Source organism: Girardinichthys multiradiatus, chromosome 13 (assembly GCF_021462225.1).
Source record: "Girardinichthys multiradiatus isolate DD_20200921_A chromosome 13, DD_fGirMul_XY1, whole genome shotgun sequence".
Taxonomy (NCBI): Eukaryota; Metazoa; Chordata; class Actinopteri; order Cyprinodontiformes; family Goodeidae; genus Girardinichthys; species Girardinichthys multiradiatus.
This window is the reverse complement of record NC_061806.1, coordinates 11,497,170-11,524,787: the sequence shown is the minus strand read 5'-3', so window position 1 is coordinate 11,524,787 and position 27,618 is coordinate 11,497,170.

The window sequence follows — 27,618 nt, the reverse complement described above, 5'->3', positions numbered from 1 at the left end:
ATTCTGTAGAATTACTGGAAAAATAATCGCTAGGTGCTCTGGCCTTTTAATTGCCTGGCTATGTGTGAAGAGATGTTTGAAAAAGTACACTGCTTGGCCAGTGTACCATGAGAGCAGCCAAAGTAAAGCTGAAGATTTATTTCATCATTGAGATAGCAACACTCAGAGGGATGCGGCAGACCCTTTTTCTTTTCACAAGTGTCTCTCTGTTCGATGGCAGAAACGTCTCCCATTTCCAGGAGAAGAGAGGGGGTAAGGGCTTAGACAGACGGATCACCTTCATCAGGGCAGCGTGCAGTATCTGCCTCATGTGCTGGCCTCAAGGTTAAGACAGCTCGTTACCTTTTATAGTCCCTGTTAAAGACTCTCAGCACTCAAGGGACAGATAGGAATTTCAATGTTTTCTCTTTCTTTGACCCAGAAAAAGGTGTTCATCTGGGATCCTTTTAAGATCCCACCTGATCCTGTGATCAAACACGCTCAAGGTAACTACAGCTCATTTTCTACAGATGCTACAGGAAAATAAATACCTTTTTGGCTATTTTCCAAGATCAGAGTCTGTTTTAAACACAGGCTTGTTATTCTGTGTGACTCCTATACTATTTCGCAAACTCTTGTTCAGTCTGGATTCCCCGAGAGAATGACACTGAAATATAACCTCCTGAATGTGTTTTTGTTTACCTTTTCTCGCTGAAGTGTACACTGCGGTGATTACTGTTGTTGTGTGGAGAAAGATAGCCACTCGAGTGTGCTCACAATTTATTTTGCCTCCTCTTCTGGGTATTATTCATTATCACAGAGTGGTTCTTATTTGAGGGTGTTATTCAGAGATGAAAAGTCGCATGGATTTTATGCCAATTTGGACCTGCCAACAAAGGCTGACAATCACAGCAGCCAGTCACGGACTAGTTACTGTACTGTATTTGAAATGTAAAGTTCTGTCCTGCTTCACGAGTCAGATAATTAAATGGGGCTTCACATTCATGCTTTATTGATGAAGACGGGTACCAAAACAAAGAAATGTTTCAAATCACTGGAGGTTTTGGAAGCCATATTTGGGTGGATTCTGCTACTTTTGTTCAGAATAGCTTCAAACAAACATCCATCCTTTGTCTATACCTACATTTGCTTGCATGGCTGCAGGGGGCTGTAACCTATATCAAGGGGTCATTTAGTGAGACCTAACATGCATGTTTTTGGGAGGAGGTTAGAGTAACTGGAGAGCAGTGGCAGATGCTGGTATTTCAAGGAGGGGAAGCTCAATTTCAAGATCGCTGAATTGCTGATTCGCTAATTTCGCTGTCAATCAAAAAGGGATTCAGCCTCAGACAGATCATCCAATCATCATGCAGAAGCTGCGCGTGTGGGCCAGGCGAGGCCAGCCCACTGCCCCATAGACCCCCAAAGACGCTGAGCGTCCAATGGGCGGGACAAAGCCCAGCATTTTTGCTTTGCTATTGAACTCACTGTTTAAAGCACTGTAAAGCTGAAGGAATGAGTGAGAGGAAAGTCATGTCGTTACCAGTGATAAGAAGCTGATTCTGAACAAAAGTTGAGTGCGTTGTAGTGCATTTTTAGACAATGACATGTACACACAACAGTATATATTTCATCAATTATTTTTTGACATTTTAGGGGAAACTGAGCTTCCCTTGCAGTCTTAGAGCAATCGCCACTGCTGGAGAGAACCCAAACATGCACAGAGAGAACATGAAAACTCCATAGAGAAAGACCCTCCATTGGGATTTGAACCCTGAACCTTCATACATTAAGGAAACAGTGTGAACAACTGCACCAGCTTGTAGCCCAAGAAAAAATATGTTTTTAATCAAAGTTTTTCAGTCCATATTAAATACCAAAGGAACCTGTGGCAGACATGAGAGCTTCAAACCATATTGGAAGTTATCCTACAAGCAAGTACAAGCAAGTTTTTATTAAAAACATTTAGGATCCACATTTTGTCAGATTACAGTCACACAGTTCAATGTATTTTATAGAGCAAAACAAATCTGGTACGAACTGTGAAACCAAGGGAAAATGATACATGATCCTCAACATGTTTTTGCAAATACAAATCTGAATAGAGTGACACGCAAATGTATTGAGGTTCCTTGATTTGATACCTGGTAGAATTGCTCTTTGCTACAATTACATCTGCAAATCTTTTGGGTTATGTCTCTACCAGCTTTGCACATCTAGAAACTGAAATTTTGTGAAGAGAAGTCTTGAGAAGCCGGTCATGGGAACTGACAGCCATGTAGTCTCTGGAGGAAGTGTTTGTGGAATGGCGGACCTGTGCGATCAGGAATGGATCCCTGGCAGGAACTGGAACAGTAACTTTGGAGCAGGAAACACAAGACAAGGTAAGTACAAAAACTCAGTGAGCATGGAAAACACAAGACGTTGGCTAGAGGTACCGCTAACGTTGTCTCTCAGGCGTTAAATGACTGCCAGCCAGCTTCTTTTAAGCTCCAGCAGTGAGTGTAATTAGGCACACGTGTCTGTAGCTCCAGGAAGAGAGAGAAAACTGCTACACACCCTGAACCCTGACAGATTAAGGTCTGGCTATTCTGAAACATGAAAATGCTTTGACCTAAACTATTTAATTGTAACTTTGATATATATTTATTTTTGTTGTACTGCTGGAAGGTGAACCCCTATTTTAGATACAAGTACTTTGCAGCTTTTCTTTAAGGGTTGTCCCATATTTAGCATCATCCATCTTCTCATCAGTTGTGGCCAACTTCTTTGACCTTTGAAAGAACAAACATCCCCACAGCATGATGCTACCACCAATATGTTTTATGATGGGGATGATGCCATTTGTTCACCAATATTGTCTAACAAATCTTTACTAATTAGGTAACACTGGATTTGAACTAGGGGTTTTAGAATAAAGTAATATTTGAAACACCCAAATAAGCTTGGTCCATCTTTCTTCAGGGATTATCTTTAGTGATTTTTGTTATAAATGCTTAAAATGACACAATATAAATGGGAAGCTTGGATGGACACCTATTTTAACATCTCTCAAGTGATGTGGGACTCTGCTGATGTCTTTGACTCCTTTGAAGTGTTTTCTCAGTGCTAGTTTTAGATTTCTAGTGCTCGGCATATCAACACATATGTTGCTTAGTGTCAGGTTTTGTGCATGCAAGTTTCTTATGATCAAAGTTTTTTTTTAAGTCTCTCCTGGCTGATGTGGTTTATATGTAAAAAGGAACATAAAATCTGCAAGTCCTACATACATTCCAAGATAGATAGACCTTTCATTCTTTAAAAAGAAAAAAAAACTGCATCACATTTATTGACACCATTGACTTTTTATATCTGTCTTTTCAGAATCCTCAGGCTGGTTGGCTGATAAAATCCAAACAGATTTTTGGCATTTAAGATTATTTTCAGTTTAAGAAGCACGAGGACTTTCTTCATGTATCCCAAATCTTTGTTGTGACACAGTCATGAAATCATTTTTAATTCATGGTGAACAGTATTGGCACATATATCATACTTGCACCCCTACTTCCTGTTCTAGACAATCAGGCATCACTGGTGCAAGCAAATCACGTTGTGAGCACAAATTCATGAACGAAAAACAATGCTATCACTGCTGTTATGACACCTCCCCATGCTTCACCCAGGTCTCCATCACACTGATAAAGCTTGCAACAGAAGTTGTGTGCATGCTCAAAATCCTCTGTGGAGCTTTATTGGTTTTTATGGTGAACTCCCTGTGTCCCAAACCTCACCAAGGTCCTCCAGTGACCCTCTATCTTCTCGCTGCTTTTTAGATAGGATCAACTACTACTAACCGAGACGTCTGGGGAAACTATGGAAATTTCAGGTTCTGGGGAAAAATAGAAATTAAATGGATTTCTTCCAATCATCATGAAGAGCCTATGTATAAAATAGTTTTTTTTTTTTTTTAAATAGTACAGTGGAAATTGGAAACATTTGTATTTAATGTGATTGTACGTATAAAGTTTTAGAATTTGTAAACTGATGGATCTTTAATGCTATTGCATTTACATTCACTTGGAACCTTAATGGATGTAGAGAGAAATGGAGAAGGGCTGAAAAAGGGAAAAGAATAAATCAGAAAAGACAATAAAACATGATGTACCATTAAGAGAAAACATAAAAGGCTTTACATTTTACAAATTACATTTCATACATTATATTGCTACTATGATGGGTGGGAAATATTGCCTAGTCAAAGGTTCCTTGTTTATTTTATTTGAAGTGTGCTTCGTCATTAGCTTTTAAAAATTTTTTTAGATTTTCTCATCACAAATCTCATCGAATCTGTGGATTTACCATTAACACAAAAAATGGTGGAAGGTTTTCTGTTGTTAACTTCTTTGTCATTTTAAACCCATTTCCATCTTCCTTATCTCCCTCCGGCTTTCAGCTGTTTGTCGAAGGCCTGGATACGTGCCAACGCCATTACTCCTGCAAGACTGTAAGTTGCAGCCTCATTCACAGGGATGTGACAACAAGCAGTTAGACAGAGAGGAGATCATTCATCATTAACCACGCAGCCATGGAGGAGACAAACATGTCTGGTCTGACGACAAGGCTTAGCTGGCGCCCCGCTGCACTTGTTTCACATGAGTTCTTTGGCTTCCTCACCTCTGCTTTGGGTTTGTGTTGGAAAATGTTAATTAGCAAACATCCTTGACAAAACCTTGTGTGGAGCCTCCCCGGTGATCCAACAAAAAGGGAGACATGCAGAGAGAAGAAGCACAAAGTGCTACAAAGAAGAGGGCACTGGTAAGACTTTTACAAAGAGCACTTAGATATTGCTCGATGTTTTGTATAAAACCTTCTTTCAAGAGCTTTCTCGAGAGATACTCTAAAAGCCTCCAGTAATCCCCTCCATCCCCTTGTCTGGGTCTGAATCAGCATCAGTTCTACAGTGGTAAGATGAGATAATCTCCTTGCATGTCCCTCTACTCCATTCCATTTTTGCAGCGTCTTTCTTCAAAATACTCTTCAGATCCTTGTTGCAGCAGGCAGAGAAAACTTTGGCAATTGTTAGATGCCACCAATTGACATATGCACTATTAGCTGCCAATGCCTTAGGCCATTGATGATTTTAGCCTAGAATTGATGTCGATCAGTTAGAAGGCAGGGGGCCAAGACTGTTTTATTCTTAAAGAAGAGAGAGAGTTTCTTGTTATTGATTGAGATGTTGAGGTTGGCCAATCATTAACACATCACTCTTTGCTACACACACAATGAAATTGTAATATTGTTACACTGTGGAAACTAATTTCACAACATACAGCTCATAGCCTATCTTTGCATGACAGCAATGTCAATTTCAGTGGCCATGAAGCTATTGCTAAAATAGAGGTTTAATAAGGATTCCATTTCAATCATTGCATCATTCTCAGGTCCAACCTTACTTTCTGCTAGTTCACAGGGTCTTTCACAGGGTCATTATCAACACAGAGATTAAGAACCATATATTGGTAATGCTATAGGAGTGCACAGGGCTCATGACATGTGCAAGTCTGTGAAAGTGGCAGACAGTTTTGCGCACATATATGTACTTTATGTCCAAATAATCACTTGTGGCAGAACTTTGAACTTGACAGTCCTTGTTATTTTACTTGACAGGTTTAAATAGAGTGCAACTCACCTTGGCTCTATTCAAGAACTAATCAAAGATGTGATAAACTTCTGCTTTGTGGAGTTGTGACATGTATCCTTAAAGGTAAGAGCTCAGTGACTCGCTTTAAACTTGACTGTAAACCTTTCCCCTTTGCTTTAAATGTAACAATATAAACAGTAGGCTGCTGTCCCATTTAATTTACACCTGACTTGTGTTGTTACTGGGTACTTAAACAGAATCCAGATTTGATCATAGAAAAAGTTGTGATTTACTTAAAAACATAGTTTTATTTGGCAAATGTTTCAAAATAAAAAGTCGTTTTGTTTTTTGAAAACGAGAGCTCATCTTTTCAAAGTTAGGTCAGAGACAAATGCAGGCTGTAATGGCAAATACTTCAGGAGATAATTGAACACATGTAAAAAAGCTGGTAAAGGCCAAAGGCAAATGCTATGCAATAACATATTCAGTGTGCTGTCTGACACTTGATCTTGTGATCTACATATTATTGAAAACCTTTCTCATCACAAACATTATCTGAAATAGAAAGCTTCAAGTCTTTCTCACATGCACACGTGGGCTGGAGTTGCTCAACACAGTTTATTCTAAATAAGATTAGAACATTTCCCGATTCTAGAAGATACTACATTTATTAACTATACTGGTGGCCAGGGTGCCGGAAAAATTGCAGAAGAGTTGAAGAGACTATAGAAAGCAAGTTTTGGGAAGTTTGTGAAGTTTGCAGACATATGCTCAAAGGATGCTAGTTTGTCCTGTATAAAAAAAAACATATATAAAGTGGATATGCCAAACCTAACAAATAATACCTGGGGTGGAAGATGGGAATAAGTGATTTCGTTGTCCAGTGAGCTAACCTCTTCCTCCTACTTTCCTATTTCTAAGGGGATTGCTCAATCCAGCTCCCCATCCAACGGGTCCGGACTTCCCTAAACCTTACTAAGCAGGTTTACTGGAAAATCTGTTTAAGCTGGTGTCGGGAAATGACACGCCTAACCTCTAACAGCCTGCATCCAAAAGTCTCGCCCTTCTTCAACTGGTGGTCTGGACGACCGAGTAGCCCACGGCAGTCATCCACTCCTCGACAGTAACTTCTGTTAACGGCTGCTCATTCCCTATTTTACAACTTGCAATTGGTATATGGGTTAGGTTGATTTTAGTGGCTCGGCACGAGCCCCAAGGGCATTGTTTTAACAAGTTTGGCTTAAGGCAACCTATAAAAACCTCCTAAAATCATTTGTAACCAGGCAACAAGACTTTTTACCACCAACGAAAAACCCAAAAATAATTTGACTCAAATAATTGACTGTCCACAATAAATCTAGAATTTTATATGCTTTCTTTAATTAGTAATGCTTTTGCAGGGGTCAGTAACAGCTTGTTTCAGGACTTCCAGTAGCCTGAAAACTTAGAGCAATCAGCTATTCACTGACCAAGTTCACTTCAGTTGTTTTGGTAAAAATGCAACAGATGAAATTCAGATTCTGAATTTGCAGCTTTTCTCAGGGCACACGGGTTGATCCTCTCTATAATGCAGAATTGTCAGTGGGGCTGCGTCTCCAGTCTTCTGATTCATCTGTAGCTTCGTTCTCCGTCCAATCTTGTTCACTGGCCTTCTGCGAGGAAACAACCCCGTTTCTTTCTTTGGCACAGTTTTTATATTGCAGATAGCCTCACGGCTCATCCCCTGGTGCCTCTTTGGCAAACTTTCCCATCAGTGAGTTACGCGGTTACCGTTACTTTTCGGTGCTGTCTCCTAGTCTCCGTAGACAGAGTCGTCAACAGCCGCAGCTGGCTCCCTGTGTTATGCCAAGACCATCTCAGGTCCTCAGAGATGGTGGTTCCTAAGAACCTGAAGTGTTCCACAGCCGACCCGGTGTTGTTGAGGATGGTGAGGGGGGTAAAACATATAAACACGCAAAATACACAAACAAAGAGAGAGCGAAGCTCTGAGGCGGCCATCTTGGTTTCAATCAAAATGTGTGTATCAACCCCGGAACAACAGGAAAATAGCTTATGTTGATGATGAAGCACAAATACAGGGGTTGGACAATGAAACTGAAACACCTGTGATTTTAGTGTGGGAGGTTTCATGGCTAAATTGGACCAGCCTGGTAGCCAGTCTTCATTGATTGCCCATTGCACCAGTAAGAGCAGAGTGTGAAGGTTCAATTAGCAGGGTAAGAGCACAGTTTTGCTCAAAATATTGAAATGCACACAACATTATGGGTGACATACCAGAGTTCAAAAAAGGACAAATTGTTGGTGCACGTCTTGCTGGCTCATCTGTGACCAAGACAGCAAGTCTTTGTGATGTATCAAGAGCCACGGTATCCAGGGTAATGTCAGCATACCACCAAGAAGGACGAACCACACCCAACAGGATTAAGTGTGGACGCAAGAGGAAGCTGACTGAAATGGTGCAAGGAGCGCAAATCTTGGGCTGTGGACAATGTGAAACATGTATTGTTCTCTGATGAGTCCACCTTTACTGTTTTCCCCACATCCAGGGAGAGTTATTGTGTGGAGAAGCCCCAAATAAGCATACCACCCAGACTGTTGCATGCCCAGAGTGAAGCATGGGAGTGGATCAGTGATGGTTTGGGCTGCCATGTCATGGCATTCCCTTGGCCCAATACTTGTGCTAGATGGGCGCGTCACTGCCAAGGACTACCGAACCATTCTTGAGGACCATTTGCATCCAATGGTTCAAACATTGGTGCCGTGTATCAGGATGACAATGCATGAATACACAAAGCAAGACTGGTGAAAGATTGGTTTGATGAACATGAAAGTGAAGTTGAACATCTCCCATGGCCTGCACAGTCACCAGATCTAAATATTATTGAGCCACTTTGGGGTGTTTTGGAGGAACGAGTCAAGAAATGTTTTCCTCCACCAGTATCACGTAGTGACCTGGCCACTATCCTGCAAGGAGAATGGCTTAAAATCCCTCTGACCACTGTGCAGGACTTGTATATGTCATTCCCAAGACAAATTGATGCTGTATTGGCCGCAAAAGGAGGCCCTACACCATACTAATAAATTATTGTGGTCTAAAACAAGGTGTTTCAGTTTCATTGTCCAACCCCTGTATGTCTTCCACATGGACTAACCATACCACCATATTAGTTACAAAGTGATTTAAGGAGAAAAAACAAGGTGCCCTACAAAGCTGACTCAGGTACACCTGTTCTGTCAGGAAGAATGGGTCAAAATTTCAGCAAACTATTCTAAGCTTTTTAAAGGATACCAAAAATGTTTGAGGCAAATCATACAGTTGAAAAGGCAATTTTAACAAATGCTCAAAAATACTGTAAGTAAACATTTTAATTTGAGGGAAATAAAACAACAATTCTCAAACCAATTTCTCCCTCATTCTGACATTTAGCATATAGAAATAATTCTGATAATCATAATTTACCTAAAACAATTAATGTCAGACAGACAATTTCTATCATATATCTTACACAAGAGTCAAAATCTTTACCTAATTAAACAAACGTTAATACTCTTGAATTAAAAATAAGTAAATTGGCAAAGCTAGTTGAAACATTTCAGTGTAAATGTCGAACGTAGGCCTAACTTGGACTAACTACTTACCAGTTAAAACTTATCCTATGCAAGCAAACTTCTCTTGTGTGAACTAGAATCGTCAATTCTACTCACTGATATTAACATTATTATGTAGCAAATTTACCATCTTAGTTCTTCTTTCATCCTGTGGAAGAGGTTCAGTAAAGTTATGGCGAGTACAAAATGAGGTCTGTGAGGAATTATGAGGCTCCTTCTAGTTCCTTTTTTAAACCAATGAACTGGGTTAAATTGTTTGACCCACTATTTTGTTAAAATTACCCAATGTCTTAACCAGCAGCTTTTGAGTGTGTGTGTGTGTTGTATTCTAATTTAACAGAGTACATTGTGGAGATATGGTTGTAGCTTAGTGCACCACTACATTCTCAGAAAGGTGCAGACAGACAGTATTATCTTAGATTTGTGCCACTAGAACCTTAATACTTCGCCCTCCTTTGTCACTGAGTTTTATTCCATTGCCAATTTCTCAAACCACCTGCGTGTATTTTTACATATCCAGTGAAATAAGCAGGCATTGATTTGATCCCGTATATTCCTGTGAAGATTAGGGCAGTGTCAGTACAGGATTACTTTAGTAATTCATGTAATGCTGCTTCGCCACAGTTAATTTCCCTGTGGATGAGCGGAGGGAGTTGAGTAATAGACCTGTGCCAGCTCTCCGAAATGCAGCATATCATTCTTCCACAGTTATCTATCTCCCCAATACATTTGGTATGCGAAAGACATGACTCTGGTTTTTTTTGTCTTAATGGCCTTCTCAAGTAATTATTATGGGCATAGGGCTTCAGTGACTGAGATGTGGATCCTTATTTCCATTGAGTAACAAGTTGCTGAATACAAATAGGATTTTTAATCAGCTGGGATTCATTGTACAGACTGACTTCAAATCATCATCAAGCTTCTATCTTACTTATGATGTTAGAAAAGGAAACAACAACGGAAAGAGATGTATTGTTGTCTTCTTTAATTAATAATAATGGCTATTGACTTTGACACAAAGTTCACAGTGGAACTTATTTCCGTAAAGTCCCAAACTTTGTTTGTTCCTCTTCGTGTTAAAATAAGACAGCACCATGACATTAAAGTCAACCAAAACATGAATAGTCTTTGTCTTGGCCACACTGGCCTCATGCCAATGTTACAACCTTACCAATGCTCCAAATTGCCTAATTATGAGAGATTTTTGGCTTTGCAGCTGTTATGCATATGGGCTCTCTAACTGCTTTGGCTATGAAAAAAGGATCTCATCAAGCAGTTGAAATAAGAAATTCAAATTCTCTAAAAAAAATGTGCCCCAAGGACATGCCACTTGCACAGAGATCAGTATGTGCTGCTATCTACACTCAAAGTCCCTCAGTTCTTATTTCACTGTTTATACTGCATGAGCCTTTGTGTATTTCGATTCTAACCTCTTAACTGCATGGTTTTAACTTGTTTTAGTATTTTTGTATGCAATTGTTTTACTCCAATGTGGACTTGCTGACTACTAATAATTTGTCCAAATATGTATGTTGAGTTGTGGGTCATATGAGGGGAGCCTATCAGCTACCAAGCAGATGGCCAGTGGAGCCGGGGAAGCGGTTAAAATGTGCAGGATGCCAAATGCACAGGGAGTCGAAAGGAGGACACAGAATCCCATCACAGCAGCGGAAACAGTGGAAAGTGACACACTTTTACAACAACAGGGCAGGGATTAAGCCTCCGCTCATATCCATGAGTACCACTTTCAACTGCTGCATAAAGACCTCAGCATTTCCCGGTAGGCTTGCGAGATAAATCATTTAGGCTGGCTCTGCAGACAAAGATTCTGGCAAGTCTCTGTTATGCACAGGGTGGTGATATGAAGGAGGCGATGGCTGTGACTTGTGTGAGACGCAAACTGAGAATTGCTTCAGAGTTTGGTTCACCAGAGTTACTCAACACGCTGGGAGATAGAAAGAGAAGCTCCAACTTGTGGTCCTGAATCGAACTGGTGTAGTTAAATTTTTCAAAAGAAAATTTTTTAAACAAAATAAATAAATAAAAAGATTTTAATGGTTTTTACTCTAGGGCTTTTATCAAGTTTTACTTCAGTGTTAAGTTGTTAAAGACAAGGAACTTTGTAAAAGCTTTTAATCTGTATTTTATTTTCTTTACTTGCTTATTGTTTTTTTTTTCTTTTACCACATATACAATTTTTTTAAAGTTAGTTCTGTCTCTAGTCTTTGTCCTTGTGTTTTGACACACTTGCTCCCCCTTGTTTAAAGAATCCCCTGATCTATAACACCACCATTGCCGAGGCGGCTTACCGGAGCTGTGGTCGCATGGTGGTTGGTGCCTGTCGCTACAGCAATCCTCGAACCCGCTGGTGGACACCGGCGGTGAGGGATACTGTCAGGCTGAATAAGGAGTCCTATCAGGGGTTTTTAGCCTGTTGGACTCCGGAAGCAGCTGATGGGTACCAGCAGTCCGAGCGCCATGCTTGGACTGCTGAGGCAAAAACTCTGTACGGCTTCGAGGCGATTCTGGTCTACCATCCGGCATATTGGGTATTGGGGGGTGGGAGTGGGGGGTGGTCTGGGATTGACCTCAACTTGGGACGTCTTGGGTCAGCGGGCAGAGTACTTGAAAGATCTCCTCAATTCCATGTCTTCCACTGAGGAAGCGGATCCTGGGGACCTTGGGGCGGGCTCTCCACACTCTGGTGCTGAGGTCAGGTGATTACAAAGCTTCTCTGTGGATCAGCCCCGGGGCTGGATGAGATTCGCATGGAGTTCCTTAAGGCTCTGGATGTTGTAAGGGTTGTATTGGCTAATGCGACTCTGCAGCATCGCGTGGACATCAGGGGCAGTTCAACTGGATTGGCAGACCGGTGTGGTGGTCCCCCTATTCAAAAAGGGGGACCATAGAGTGTGTTCCAACTATAGGGGATTCACACTCTTAAGCCTCCCTGGTAAGGTCTATTCGGGGATTTTGGAGAGGAGGGTCCATCGGAGTTGAACCTCAGTATCAGGAAGAGCAGTGTGGTGTTTGTCCTGGCCGTGGAACATTGGACCAGCTCTACACCCTCAGCCGGGTCCTGGAAAGTGCATGGGAGATCGCCCAACTAGTTTACATGAAGGCAGAGGAGAGCTTGGTCCCCATTTTTGGCAGTAAGTCGGACTCATTTCCGGTGAGGGTTGGACTCTGCCAAGGTTGCCCTTTGTTGCCGATTCTGTTCATAACTTTTATGGACAGAATTTCTAGGAGCAGCCAAGGTGTTGAGGGGATCTGTTTTGGTGGCCGTAGAATTGCGTCTCTATTTGCGGATGATGTGGTCCTACTGGCTTCATCAGCTCGTGATCTAAAGCTCTCACTGGAGCAGTTCGCAGCCGAGTGTGAAGCGGCCAGGATGAGAATCAATGCCTCCAAGTCCTAGGCCATGGTTTTTGAGCCGGAAAAGAGTAGAGTGGTGTCTCTGGGTCGGCGGGGAGGAGTTCAAGTATCTTGGGGTCTTGTTCACAAACGAGGGAAAAATGGAGTGGGAGATCGATAGATGAATTGGTGCTGCGTCAGTAATGATGCAGGCACTGTACCGGTCTGTCTTGGTGAAGAGAGAGCTGAGTCAAAAAAAGATGCAAAATGGATGGATACCAGCTTGATTACACATATGTACCTTGAAACTGTGCAGATGGTCTGGTTCCTTGAACAACAAAAAATGGTTTGAATTTTTGTTATACTGCAGTACAGCTGAAAAACAGTATTTAGCTACATTGTCAAATACAGGCTGGATTTAGTCATGAGGAGGATGAAAAGAGCCTCTTTGAGACCAGCTCAGACTGATCAAAGAAAAAAACAATGTTAGTTTGTTTTCATGCATGTTTTCTTCTTACTGCACCTAGATGCACCTGCTAAACTGAAAGTATTTATGGTATTTCCTTCTCCATGGTAAGGTTAAAATTGAATGTGGAGGTGCCTTCACATTCTCATATTTAAGCACAAGGTCTGTATCACTGTGTTAGGAGAGCCATTGACAGCAGTATAGAAATGCTATGAACCAAGTACTAAGATGCTATGATTATCCTAAAATTAGGTTTGCCAAATTTGGCACAATCCAGCAAAGTTCCTATGGTCTTCTGAGATTCTGCAGACCGTAGGGAATCCCACCCCAGTGTGGAGGGGACCTATGGGTCTAACCTTTATAGGACTTAAACATTAAGTCCTATATGTGATGAGGAAGCCATTGGAATAGCTGGAATAAAAGGTAATAAATACTCCCTCTTGAAGTTTGGGCTGACCTTTCAATTAAAAAAAATCAGGACACCACTCATATATTTATTGAGGATTTACAGTAGTACGTCTTATTTTTGGGAATACTGGAGATAGAAGAAGGTATGCCCAAAGATTTATCTTCAGATACTAACATTTCTCAGCTGTAAGTGACAAAAACGGCATCTAGAAGTGTTAGAAGTGTCTATAAAGGTAAATCTGATAACTCCACATAAGAAAAAAAAAAGAATTACCAATTTTGGTTGGAGAGACACCTTAACAAACGATATCCACACTGTAGCACTAGCCGCCCATGCACTTTGTCCATAGTGTCCATGAGGTGTTTTTCAGATAATAGTTTGAAAAGCTGGAGCAGCCCCATTAGTCCTGGAATATTTTAATTGGCCTAAGCAAAGTGCTATTTTAAGAGGACTCAGCTCAGGTCCACTCTGTGGAAAAATGAAATCCTAATTTTGAGAAAATGCTCTCCTTTCATGTCAATGTGCGTACACACGCACAAACACACATACACGGTGCATACATTCAGATACAACAAACTGACGCACATGGGCAGACGAACACCCACCCACATGTATATACTTACACAAACCTAGAAAAGGCTTGCAGAGAATTCTTTCCCCAAGCACCCATAATTCTCTGCTGATTACACTGAATGTGGTTTAATGGAAGCCCCAATAACCCAGGCTCCAGAAAACCCCACTATCTCACACTTGCAAGCACGCACGCACGCACACACACACACACACACACGCATAGTGAAAAGCTTGGGAGCACTGCTGTCAGACAGAGACAGAAAGAGGACGGAGAGATTAAATTCTGCCAGGAGTTTTTTGTCTGTGAGATTGGTTCTTAACGTCCCCAGCACCCTTCACACTCCCTATTAGTGCAGTGAAGAAGCGAGAGGACAGAGGCAGGCATGGTAAAAATAGGAAACTTCAGCAGAGACAATACTCTCAGGATACTTAACAATGTTATTAATCCATTAATCCTTGTTTGACATTTGCCAATGTATCACCCCTGATTATTCTTTTTTTTTGAAGTTGTGGGCTTCCAAAGGTTCTGTGTCCCTCTGTTCATTGTTTTCACTACTAGCTTTCCTTGTGTTCCCACAGGACTGGAAATAGTATGCTTATTTAAAATATTGCTCTGAGGATCAGCTTCATTTTTAACAAAAGGCTGGAAATTATATGTGATGTTAAAAAAAGGTCTGCATCTATATGATGCAAAATGGTATACTGATTGAGAAAAAAAAATAATAGCACAATAAAATCATATAACTTTCCCGACTCAAATTTCCAGAGGTCTGAATCCAGTTTTATTGATGGATGGATGGATGGTTGGATTAATTGATGTATGGATGGACAGACGGATGGATGGATGGACTAACAGATAAATGTATGTACGTATGTATGTGTGCATGTATGTATATATGGATGGACGGATAGGTAGATGGATGGATGGATTAATGGATGGACTGTACGATGTATTGGTTGAAGGAGGAACCATTCAGAGAATGAAGTCTGTAATACAAAAATATTTCTATCCTCTGTTTTTTTTCTATCCTTATCTAGACTTGGAACATATTTTAATCAAATTTTATACTTTTCCAGACTCTTCTAGACTGCTTAGGAGTATTGTAGAGGGTATATATCACTCAAATTACTTGTCCAACAGAAGCCACATTAACCATGCTATGCTAAAATAAACATTTACAATGTTTTGTTTTAGCAGCTTTAACTTAGTAAGTGGGTAGGTTTGTACCTACATTCCAAATAAAGGGTATTCACATCAGCCACTTCTGGTCTACTTTAAATAGACCAGAGTTTGTTTCCCTGTTAGTCTGAACCTTTTGTGCAGGTGTGAACACACTCAATCAACAGGCAAATGGTCAGATCATTTACACACCTACTATGAACTCACTGCAGCTCTGGGAGTGCTGTTTATATTATCCTATATCTATACATCATGTAGTTTTACTGGAAATAAATAAATAAACTAGTATGCAATGTATTTACAATAAAAGCCTTGTTAATTGTTTTCAAAAAAACTTTCAAAACGTTCTTCCTAATAGGCAGTGGCCCTCTCTTCACCTGCTCTGTCCTGAGAGGACAACCTCTGAAAGGAAAGATGGCAACTCAGCTGGGTCAACTGGAGCTGGTGATCTATGGTGTGAAGGAGACTTTGAGGTGGAAGCTTCAGAGGAATAGACAAAAGAAAGACATTGACTAAATAATGACTTAAAGGTACATTACATTTGAGTTGTCTATTTAATTATCAATCTAAGAATGTTTTGCATTACAATGAGCAATAAAATATGTTCCACTGTTTACCTACCAGATAGATCAGCAGTGGTGGTAGACATACAGGTCCTTCTCAAAATATTAGCATATTGTGATAAAGTTCATTATTTTCCATAATGTCATGATGAAAATTTAACATTCATATATTTTAGATTCATTGCACACTAACTGAAATATTTCAGGTCTTTTATTGTCTTAATACGGATGATTTTGGCATACAGCTCATGAAAACCCAAAATTCCTATCTCACAAAATTAGCATATCATTAAAAGGGTCTCTAAACGAGCTATGAACCTAATCATCTGAATCAACGAGTTAACTCTAAACACCTGCAAAAGATTCCTGAGGCCTTTAAAACTCCCAGCCTGGTTCATCACTCAAAACCCCAATCATGGGTAAGACTGCCGACCTGACTGCTGTCCAGAAGGCCACTATTGACACCCTCAAGCAAGAGGGTAAGACACAGAAAGAAATTTCTGAACGAATAGGCTGTTCCCAGAGTGCTGTATCAAGGCACCTCAGTGGGAAGTCTGTGGGAAGGAAAAAGTGTGGCAGAAAACGCTGCACAACGAGAAGAGGTGACCGGACCCTGAGGAAGATTGTGGAGAAGGGCCGATTCCAGACCTTGGGGGACCTGCGAAAGCAGTGGACTGAGTCTGGAGTAGAAACATCCAGAGCCACCGTGCACAGGCGTGTGCAGGAAATGGGCTACAGGTGCCGCATTCCCCAGGTCAAGCCACTTTTGAACCAGAAACAGCGGCAGAAGCGCCTGACCTGGGCTACAGAGAAGCAGCACTGGACTGTTGCTCAGTGGTCCAAAGTACTTTTTTCAGATGAAAGCAAATTCTGCATGTCATTCGGAAATCAAGGTGCCAGAGTCTGGAGGAAGACTGGGGAGAAGGAAATGCCAAAATGCCAGAAGTCCAGTGTCAAGTACCCACAGTCAGTGATGGTCTGGGGTGCCGTGTCAGCTGCTGGTGTTGGTCCACTGTGTTTTATCAAGGGCAGGGTCAATGCAGCTAGCTATCAGGAGATTTTGGAGCACTTCATGCTTCCATCTGCTGAAAAGCTTTATGGAGATGAAGATTTCATTTTTCAGCACGACCTGGCATCTGCTCACAGTGCCAAAACCACTGGTAAATGGTTTACTGACCATGGTATCACTGTGCTCAATTGGCCTGCCAACTCTCTTGACCTGAACCCCATAGAGAATCTGTGGGATATTGTGAAGAGAACGTTGAGAGACTCAAGACCCAACACTCTGGATGAGCTAAAGGCCGCTATCAAAGCATCCTGGGCCTCCATAAGACCTCAGCAGTGCCACAGGCTGATTGCCTCCATGCCACGCCGCATTGAAGCAGTAATTTCTGCCAAAGGATTCCTGACCAAGTATTGAGTGCATAACTGTACATGATTATTTGAAGGTTGACGTTTTTTGTATTAAAAACACTTTTCTTTTATTGGTCGGATGAAATATGCTAATTTTGTGAGATAGGAATGTTGGGTTTTCATGAGCTGTATGCCAAAATCATCTGTATTAAGACAATAAAAGACCTGAAATATTTCAGTTAGTGTGCAATGAATCTAAAATATATGAATGTTAAATTTTCATCATGACATTATGGAAAATAATGAACTTTATCACAATATGCTAATATTTTGAGAAGGACCTGTAGAGCAGGGGACTGAGGATGGCGGTGCCAGATATGACTCAGCAGAGGATACAGATGGAACTAGGATGAAAACAACAAGAAGGAAACGATAGTCGAGCTAGATGTCATACTACTCTTGAAATCTTTGTTCGTAAATTTTTAAAATTTGAAAACAATTTTTTTAAACCAGTATGTTTTTTGTTTACAAAAATGCATCAGACATGAGTTTAGTTTAACAATTATATAACGTCTGTTCCGCTGACAACCTACCAGGTAGATCAGCAGTGGTAGCAAACACAGAGGAGACAGAGGGGACAGGATAAGGATGCAAGACATACAGGGGTTGGACAATGAAACTGAAACACCTGTCATTTTAGTGTGGGAGGTTTCATGGCTAAATTGGACCAGCCTGGTAGCCAGTCTTCATTGATTGCACATTGCACCAGTAAGAGCAGAGTGTGAAGGTTAAATTAGCAGGGTAAGAGCACAGTTTTGCTCAAAATATTGAAATGCACACAACATTATGGGTGACATACCAGAGTTCAAAAGAGGACAAATTGTTGGTGCACGTCTTGCTGGCGCATCTGTGACAAAGACAGCAAGTCTTTGTGATGTATCAAGAGCCATGGTATCCAGGGTAATGTCAGCATACCACCAAGAAGGACGAACCACATCCAAAAGGATTAACTGTGGATGCAAGAGGAAGCTGTCTGAAATGGATGTCCGGGTGCTAACCCGGATTGTATCCAAAAAACATAAAACCACGGCTGCCCAAATCACGGCAGAATTAAATGTGTACCTTAACTCTCCTGTTTCCACCAGAACTGTCCGTCGGGAGCTCCACAGGGTCAATATACACTGCCGGGCTGCTATAGCCAAACCATTGGTCACTCATGCCAATGCCAAATCTTGGGCTGTGGACAATGTGAAACATGTATTGTTCTCTGATGTGTCCACCTTTACTGTTTTCCCCACATCCGGGAGAGTTACGGTGTGGAGAAGCCCCAAAGAAGCGTACCACCCAGACCGTTGCATGCCCAGAGTGAAGCATGGGGGTGGATCAGTGATGGTTTGGGCTGCCATATCATGGCATTCCCTTGGCCCAATACTTGTGCAAGATGGGCACGTCACTGCCAAAGACTACCGAACCATTCTGGAGGACCATGTGCATCCAATGGTTCAAACATTGTATCCTGAAGGCGGTGCCATGTATCAGGATGACAGTGCACCAATACACACAGCAAGACTGGTGAAAGATGGGTTTGATGAACGTGAAAGTGAAGTTGAACATCTCCCATGGCCTGCACAGTCACCAGATCTAAATATCATTGAGCCACTTCGGGGTGTTTTGGAGGAGCGAGTCAGTAAACGTTTTCCTCCACCAGTATCACGTAGTAACCTGGCCACTATCCTGCAAGAAGAATGGCTTAAGATCCCTCTGACCACTGTGCAGGACTTGTATATGTCAATCCCAAGACGAATTGACGCTGTATTGGCTTCAAAAGGAGGCCCTACACCATACTAATAAATTATTGTGGTCTAAAACCAGGTGTTTCAGTTTCATTGACTAACCCGTGTAGCTCTGTAGATGATGGAGTTGGATGTCAAATTAAATACATACATATGCACACATGAGATACTTCATTTATTTTCCCTGAGTTACACAGCAGCAGCAGATGACCACACCGTGTGCCAATCCTGTCAGCTCAGAACAGGAAACTGAGGCTGCAATTCACACAAGCTCACCAAAATTGGACAATAGAAGACTGGAAAAACGTTGCCTGGTCTGATGAGTCTTGATTTCTGCTGCGACATTCGGATGGTAGGGTTATAATTTGGCGTCAACAACATGAAAGCATGGATCCATCCATGCCTTGTATCAACGGTTCAGGCTGGTGGTGTAATTGTGTGGGGGATATTTTCTTGGCACATTTTGGACCCCTCAGTACCAATTGAGCATCGCGTCAACGCCACAGCCTGCCTGAGTATTGTTGCTGACCATGTCCATCCCTTTATGACCACAGTGTACCCATCTTCTGATGGTTACTTCCAGCAGGATAACGCGCCATGTCATAAAGCACAAATCATCTTAGACTGGTTTCTTGAACATGACAATGAGTTCACTGTACTCAAATGGCATCCACAGTCACCAGATTTCAATCCAATACAGCACCTTTGGGATGTGGTGGAACGGAAGATTCACATCATGGATGCAGCCGACAAATCTACAGCATCTGTGTGATGCTATCATCTCAATATAGACCAAACTCTCTGACGAATTTTTCTAGTACCTTGTTGAATCTATGCCACGAAAGATTAAGGCAGTTCGACGGCAAAAGGGGGTGTCCAACCCGATCCCAGCAGGGTGTACCTAATAAAGCGGCTGGTGAGTGTATATAGGACCAACCCTGTGAATTAACTCAATCAAAGTTAAAGCTCAGTTTTATACAAATACAAACATAGTAGCATAAACATTTGGGGTATTTAACCGGACCACTAAATGTCACTACCAAGCTAATTTTCTGCACCACATATCTCTTTCATAAATATCACTTTACCGAGACATGAAAACGTACCTTTATATTGGTTTGTTCTCTCTTCTTCCTCTTTCTTTTTCTTTCTTTTCTCTGCCCCTGAAGGATACGTCTTTTTGTGACATGTTTTTATGGGGTAAGATCGCTGTCAAAAACAATGTGTATGTAAAGAGGGAAATGTGTGCATATTAGTCAATAGTTGTGCATAAGTAAAATCCAAAAGAGGTATTGTATATTTTCTCTATAAGAATACAAAATAAAATTTTACAGCTTCAAGAAATTACAAACACAAAGTTCAAGTTTACAGTTGTGGTTTATCCTTTATGAATACAATATGCAATAACAGTTTGTGAATACGATTTCTTTTCTTTGAGAATACGAATTTACATCAGTGACTTGGCATCACGTGATCTCAGGCTCAGAATATAGTGGGTGGAGTTATACAATGATGTACAGTAGGTGGCAGTATGCACCTCTGAATTTGTTGCGAACCGCCAGCAGAAGAAGGGAAGAAGAAGCAGCAGCACTAGCGCCAAGATGACGGACCAAGAAACTACGGTACAAAGCCAGGTAATGTTAAAAAGTTTATATATGTCTTAATGTCGTTAATATATGGGCCCTGTCCCAATTCCCACAGTACACCCTACGTCCCTCTATGAAGTGTTTACTTTGTACAAGTGCATGTAAGGGTTGAAGTGCTCAGGTTACAAGCGTGCAAAATTGGAGAATTGGGACAGTAGAGGTTACGTCATCGACTTGCACCTCTGCACCGTAACTGCAACATCAAAAAGGGCGGGAACCAGCGCTGTTTTCACAGTCTTGCTGCTAAAAAAACTATTTAAAACTGCAACAGCACTTGTTTTGAGGAGAAGAAAGTGCAGGAAGCGACGGAGGTTTATACACCAGACTCTCGCCGCATCAGTGTTTGTTTGAAAGGTAACTTCAGTGTTCTGGCCTAATGACTGCCCAGACTCACCCTGAACCCAGCGGTATCTTACAATGTTGAGCCTGGAAAACCAGTAAAAAAATATATTTGTCGGTTGCTGTCTAAAGTTTTTCGCAGTTCTTATTATTCTGATTTGATGGCTGGTTACGTTGACGGTTGTGATTGGTTTTTGCTCAGAACGTCATCTGCAGCAGTGAATTGTGGGTAATATACTTCGGCAAAGTCCGCTTCGATGCGGGCTTCGCCGAAGGGCGGATGTGGGGCACAAATGGGGCGGGGCTAAGGACCACTCTGGAGAATTGGGACACACTACGCACTCAACAGGAACGCGCAATTCAGGGACACAAGGGTGGAAGTGCGAGTATTGGGACAGGGCCATTGTATAACTCCACCCACTATATTCTGAGCCTGAGATCACGTGACACCAAGTCGCTGATGTAAATTCGTATTTTATTGCATATTGTATTCATAAAGAATAAACCACAACTGTAAACTTGAACTTTGTGTTTGTAATTTCTTGAAGCTGTAACATTTTATTTTTTATTCTTATAGAGAAAATATACAATACCTCTTTTGGATTTTACTTATGCACAACTATTGACTAATATGCACACATTTCCGTCTTTACATACACATTGTTTTTGACAGCGTTCTTACCCCATATGTTTTTGCCTATTACCCTCTTACCTGTGTTTCAGAATTTTGGATGAGCATTTAACGACAGGAAGCTCATATCAGCGGTGCAATGTAGTAGCGTGTCGAAACCACTAGGCCCCCCCCCCCACTAGTTCACAGGCAAAAAAGTACAATGTGAAAGCAAACTGCACCAAACAAAAGAAATAAAGTCCTCTTTTGGTCTGGACCAAACAAGTGAAGCAGAGGACCTTCCCGGAGAGAATACACTCTAAAGTTGCAGTAACTGGTTCATTAAGCGTTATTACATTATATATATATATACATTTACTTATATATATATATACATCTATATATAAGTATAGATGTATATAATACATCTATACACATGAGTTGTATACACACAGACATATATAATGTGTGTGTGTATTGTTACTCTCATCTGTGGCCCCCTCGAGATCTCTCTCTCTCAGCAAAGTCCAAACTCAAACTAATTAAAACATATCAATATTTTACCGTAGGCTGTATAAGGCAGAAATTAGAATCACTTGACAATGTAGAATATATATATATATATATATTTTCAATTGTTAAAGAACTGCCATGCATGAAACAATGATAAACCAGTTTCTGATGCATAACTTTTCATCTTCAATTTCCATCTTTTCTTTTGAACAAAGAAGTTATTGTTCTCTGCATTGTGGTCAAGTTTTGATTTCATTTAAATAAAAAATTTGAAAGTTCCGTTGTTTTCACGGTTTTTATTTAAAAATCTGTAGATGGTAAGTAATATATTGTTCTGTCCTAATGCAAGCAGCGTTTTTTTATGTCTGTGCACCACCTGTGTAAAATCTCCCAGTCCATTAAATCGAACGCACCAATCTCCTTGGCAACCGCTATGTTTTGGGGGTAAGTGCGCATGCGCTCTCGTGTAGTGTATATGAAATCTCTGGTCATAAGCGGTGTTTTCGAGCTGTACTGTACGGTGGCCGGGGGGTGCAAAACACTTTTACAAGTACCGAAACAAATTTACATTTCAGAAAAGACTTTTACATTTCAGAAAACAAATTTACATTTCAGAAAACAATTTAACAAGATGCGAAACAAATTTACATTTCAGAAAACAAATTTACATTTCAGAAAACAAATTAACATTTCAGAAAACACTTTTACATTTCAGAAAACAAATTTACATTTCAGAAAACACTTTTACATTTCAGAAAATCAACCGGAAAGGGAATGTACCAATGCCGAGGCTGATCCGGAAGTCAGCCTCAGGGGCAGCATCCTTCGAAGGCCGTATTTGTTGGCCGATTACATTACAGCGCGGTGACAAAGGCTGTCCCAATTCATGAATCATGACTCCCTCAAATGCGGCCAACAAATGTGTCCTTACTTTGCCCGATTTGAAGGATGGGTCGTGAGTATCCTTCGCGGCTCATCATTTCCCATCATTCATTGCGGGTCGAAGTGGATTGGTCAAGCAGGGGAAGCCATGGCGGACCATAGCAGCAAAAGCTGTGAGTAAATTGTGGAAAATTACACTTTCGGTGACACAAATTAACTTCTACAATGTTTTTAATGCAGGAATATAACTATGTAGACGTGAAATATCTGCTTGATTTATCTAGACATTGCTTAATTTCAAACGTGCTCTGACATGTTCGGAGTTTTCCGTTCCCGGCGTAGTAACTGGCTCGCCTCGCTAGCCTTCCCGGCGGTGAGGCGAGCTAAACTTGGAGAAATCTGACCGGACTCCCGGCACTGAGCTCCCGCTGGCAGTCATCACAGTGAACGTTTAACACAAGTGATTTCTAACAGTTTATGTTATTATTTTAATTGTTACTGAAAATCGATTTAACATTTCAGGTGATATTAAGGTTAACCAGAATAAATGGACAGTTTTATATAATCCAACTGTATCGCTGGAGAGTGTGATTGAGAATAAATAAGCTTTTCAATATTAAATTTTAATGAAGAAATGTGCTAAATGTTTTAAAAGTTTATTTATAATTCAGTTTAGCATTATAATTTCTGATTCCAGGTAAACCCGACGAGGAATACACCTCCAAATGTAAGTGAATCTCAGTAAAGAAGTTAAAAGTTTGAAAGAGCCTGTGTTAGACATTTGCATAGAAATATTTTAATATTTTCTTCAAATTAAGACAAATGTAAAATTAAAAAAGGCTTTATTTTTGCTCTGATATTATGCAAGATGTTTTTTTTTGTGGGTATTTTCATAATTTTTTTAGGTACAAAGGAACAGACCGGCCAGTTTATTAAGCTCAGGGGTGAGAACCACCACCTTTTTACTGGAGCTAAAAACTCAGCCACCGTGGCTTGGAGGTACAATAACAACATTCTTTGCAGTCGGTTTCTGTCCAGTTTCAATAAATCCTATCTTTCTAACTTTCATAAATATCCATCCAGTGATTAACATACTTCTTTTGGTTTAGGACAATTCTGGAGAAGATGGACCAATAGGGGAAGGTCACCCCCTTTGCAGGCCAAAACAATGTGGGACAATTTGAAAAAAAAAAAAAAGAATTTAGAGTATGTTCAGAAGTTCTCATGTCACACACAAATAAAAAAAATATTTCTAAAAGTCTTGTTGGTTTCTCTGTTTAGTCAATTTCTTTTTTTTATTCCATCTGACTTTAGGATTGTAAGTATCCAGGGTCAGGAGCGGGAGTCAGTGAAAAGCCCACTGCTGCTACTTGGCCCTGGTTTGTCCTTATGGATGAGGTGTTGGGACAGAGGCCTTCCACAACACCTCCTGTCCTAATTGCCTCCGTCCCTGAGGACACTCCAGGGCCAAGCGGAGCGGTGGGCAACCAGATGGAGAAGGAAGACAGTGAGCCAGCAGGAAGGGGTCAGAAAAGAAAGAGGGACAGAGATGATGGAGTTGATTAAGGAGGACATGAGGGCACAGAGAGAAGCAGAGGAGAAGAGGGCACAGAGAATGTATGGAAGCAAATCGTTAGCATATTTCAAATGAAAAAGCATTTTCAGAAATGTTTTTTCATTTTAAACGCGCTGTGCACGTCTGCATTGCATTACATTGCAAACGTGCCAAGAAATTGATTGAATTGCAGCAGGGCCGAGCTCAATTTGTGGCAGTGGCAGGCAGAACTGGTAGTTCCGGTGGCAGGCTGTGGCAGTTCCGCCACAGCCTGCCACCAAAGCTGCCACCGGAACTGCCACAGCCTGCTGCAGGGTGGCAGGGGATTCCGCGAGGATGCCAGAAGGTGCCAGACTGGCCGTAAAAGCTTGCCAATCCGGTTTCCGCTGTTTTTGTGGAAGCTGATGCTGATTATCGGCAAATGGGTTGTCATTATTGTTAATAGTGTCTGTGGAGCTGCCACCGGAAGTGATGCTAATGCTGATTATCGGCAAACGGGATGTCGTTGTTATAGCCTGTTACCTTTAAATAATGATTTCATTATTGATTATTATTTAATAAACAGCGTTAGACCCATAACATAAGGTGATTGTATTTACTTGACATGGAAAATAAATAGCACTATGTGTATGTGTGACTTGCTGAAAGGATGACGAAGATTTATTGCACAAACAGCCAGTTTATTATAGAGCACGATTCTGATTTGTCACTCACAGAAAATTATAAATAAATGCTTAAAAACATGCTGGATGTCCCAGGCCATAAGGCTGCCACCGGAACTGCCAGTTCTGCCTGCCACTGCCACAAATTGAGCTCGGCCCTGCTGCAATTAAATCAATTTCTCGGCACGTTTGCAATGTAATGCAATGCAGACGTGCACAGCGCCCTCTACCGAACAAGATGGGTAGCTCGGTCAGCAGGGAGCTGAGGAAGAGCGGCTGCAATTTTGATTATGGCATAAAATGTGCAGTCGTGAAGAAGAAAATGCAAATGCAAATAGGATGATTGATTACAAATTTTGTACAAGTATTTACAATGGCGACAGAAGGATCAACCTGAGTGACCGGTTCCTGGAACACCTCTTCAACAGAACAAAGAGGCAGATGTCTTTCTGAACAGAAAGTCTGGCAGTGTGGCTAAATCTTTCACAAGGTCAGAGACTTGGATGGGATGCTGCAACTGAGACCTGTGGTTAGTCTTTCTGGATGGTGAGTGAAGCATCACACAGGTAGTCTGCAGATGTTTGTGATGCCTCTCTCCACTGTCCACAGATTCGTCCATCAGGGGGGTTTAAAGGACTGGCTGAATTGACGGCTGCCACATCACTAAGAGGTAATCGGAAAAATGCAGAATTAGAAGATGGTGCTCACAAAATATTACAATTAGTTATACCCCTCAAAAATTAATCACATCTATAATATTATACTTGGCTGACACAGTAGTCATGTTCTGGTGGTACCTCCTCCAGGGCAGACACCTCAGCGGAAAGCTGGTCCCGCCAGAGAGCAACGCTGATTGCCTCAGTCCAAACCTCACCCTCATCCTCTTCTACAGCCTCCTCTGGGTCATCCTCTGGGGCCATGACATCCCCAGCACCAAGGCAGATGTTGTGGAGGATGGCGCATGCTGTTGTGACCTGAAAACAATTTAAAAGAGGGTGCATATATGTGTATGTGTATATATTATGTATAATGTATATATAAAATGGATCTAAGTCAAAACCTATGTGAGGTACAAAGGTGTCGTGCACCTCCAGCGCTTGCAGGAAGATGGCCCTGAATCTGGTCTTCATCATTCCAAAAACACGCTCTATTATAGAGCGTGTTTTTGGAATGATGGCTGTTAAAGTGCTGGGCTCCCACACCTTGTCTTGTCCTCTTGTAGGGAGTGATGAGGGGGAGTGGATATTGGAGGCATGGGTACCCTCCATCAGCAAGGATAAAATGCCCTGGAGGAGGATAAACTGACTTTCTGTACAGTGGGCTGTGGCTGAGCGCCGTAGAGTCATGCACTGACCCAGGCCAGCCCACATACGTGTCAATAAAATGGCTCTCAGAAACTGCTTGCAGGATAATGGAAGGGAAGAGTTTCCTGTTCCTGTAGCACTGACCATCAAGGCTGCTTGGACACCTGAAGTGGATATGGCAGCCGTCAATTGCACTCACAGCTTTAAGGAAAGCTCTGTGGCGTGCCAGCCCTGCAAACTCACGGGACACTGCCTTAAGTCATCAGGGGTCTTTAGAAGGTAGATGACCTGGTGACGAATAGCCACGATCTCCTCTGTAACTCTGTGGACGATGCGATGGACAGTAGAGCGAGGCATCCCAAACACTCTGCAGACCACTCTGTAGGATGTGCCACTTGCCAGCCAGAAAAGAAAAACCAAGGTCTCAATAGTAGCACCCATCCATGTTGCCTTTCCTGGTGCAAAAGATTAAGCCAGAGACTCCCTGCTCAGCCGAAAATCAGGCCTCGTGTCCTCCTGGTTGAAGAAGCGATCAGGACTGGGACACTCAGGTTGATCCTGCAGTAAAGGGGTCTGGTCTAGAAAAGGGAAGAATGGAGATGGAAAAACATTATTTTTAAGGCATGCTTCCGGATATTTTAAGTGATCAAAGCAAGTAGATACCAATACACCAAAAACACTGCATTATTATATAATTATCTAAGAACAGCCAGAGGGGATAAATACTTTATAATTCCCATTAATCTTAAAATTGAAAGTTGTTGTTGTTTATATATATATATATATATATATATATATATATATATATATATAAAATATGTCGACATACATTAGCCATAAAGTTGCTATCTCTTTGTTTATTGGCTAGTTAAATCAAACATCTTTTTTACCTGAACATGATTGTCTCTGGATTGTACCTGGAATCATAAATTATAATGCTAAACTGAATTATAAATAAACTTTTAAAACATTTAGCACATTTCTTCATTAAAATTTAATATTGAAAAGCTTATTTATTCTCAATCACACTCTCCAGCGATACAGTTGGATTATATAAAACTGTCCATTTATTCTGGTTAACCTTAATATCACCTGAAATGTTAAATCGATTTTCAGTAACAATTAAAATAATAACATAAACTGTTAGAAATCACTTGTGTTAAACGTTCACTGTGATGACTGCCAGCGGGAGCTCAGTGCCGGGAGTC